Raw genomic sequence first — 979 nt, 5'->3', positions numbered from 1 at the left:
GATGAATTTGCATATACTGTAGCCATAATTTGTAGCACAGATTGTTGGATGAAATACAAACTAACCTTGCTTACTTATTTCAAAGCGAGGGCACATATTTCAGCCTTGTGGGAAAAAACGGACAAAGAGTTGAAATTCCACAAGGCAGTGACAAAAAGCTTACAGCACCTGGAATTCCCAGGCGGTCTCCCATCCAAGTACTAACCAGGCCCGACCCTGCTTAGCTTCCGAGATCGGACGAGATCAGGCGTACTCAGGCCTGTGTGGCCGTAAGCGAAAGCCAATCTCAAAAAGTGGATGAAATTGCATATACTGTAGCCATAATTTGTAGCACAGATTGTTGGATGAAATACAAACTAACCTTGCTTACTTATTTCAAAGCGAGGGCACATATTTCAGCCTTGTGGGAAAAAACGGACAAAGAGTTGAAATTCCACAAGGCAGTGACAAAAAGCGTACAGCACCTGGTATTCCCAGGCGGTCTCCCATCCAAGTACTAACCAGGCCCGACCCTGCTTAGCTTCCGAGATCGGACGAGATCTGGCGTACTCAGGCCGGTGTGGCCGTAAGCGAAAGCCAATCTCAAAAAGTGGATGAAATTGCATATACTGTAGCCATAATTTGTAGCACAGATTGTTGGATGAAATACAAACTAACCTTGCTTACTTATTTCAAAGCGAGGGCACATATTTCAGCCTTGTGGGAAAAAACGGACAAAGAGTTGAAATTCCACAAGGCAGTGACAAAAAGCGTACAGCACCTGGTATTCCCAGGCGGTCTCCCATCCAAGTACTAGCCAGGCCCGACCCTGCTTAGCTTCCGAGATCGGACGAGATCAGGCGTACTCAGGCCGGTGTGGCCGTAAGCGAAAGCCAATCTCAAAAAGTGGATGAAATTGCATATACTGTAGCCATAATTTGTAGCACAGATTGTTGGATGAAATACAAACTAACCTTGCTTACTTATTTCAAAGCGAGGG

General features: G+C 45.5%; 3 non-coding genes across 3 annotated transcripts; all 3 read right to left on the bottom strand.

Annotated features, from left to right (window-relative positions):
- Positions 1-156: 156 nt before the first annotated feature.
- LOC139401766 (5S ribosomal RNA) lies at positions 157-275 on the bottom strand. The gene has a single exon (XR_011633158.1). It is a non-coding gene; the product is annotated as a 5S ribosomal RNA (ribosomal RNA).
- A 177-nt stretch (positions 276-452) lies between these two features.
- On the bottom strand, positions 453-571 carry LOC139401765 (5S ribosomal RNA). The gene has a single exon (XR_011633157.1). It is a non-coding gene; the product is annotated as a 5S ribosomal RNA (ribosomal RNA).
- A 177-nt stretch (positions 572-748) lies between these two features.
- On the bottom strand, positions 749-867 carry LOC139401764 (5S ribosomal RNA). The gene has a single exon (XR_011633156.1). It is a non-coding gene; the product is annotated as a 5S ribosomal RNA (ribosomal RNA).
- Between the last annotated feature and the right edge of the window lie 112 nt (positions 868-979).

Source organism: Oncorhynchus clarkii, unplaced genomic scaffold (genome assembly GCF_045791955.1).
Source record: "Oncorhynchus clarkii lewisi isolate Uvic-CL-2024 unplaced genomic scaffold, UVic_Ocla_1.0 unplaced_contig_1038_pilon_pilon, whole genome shotgun sequence".
In the NCBI taxonomy this organism is placed as follows: domain Eukaryota; kingdom Metazoa; phylum Chordata; class Actinopteri; order Salmoniformes; family Salmonidae; genus Oncorhynchus; species Oncorhynchus clarkii.
The sequence above is the reverse complement of the archived record's forward strand: the minus strand, read 5'-3'. Positions and strand labels throughout refer to the sequence as shown.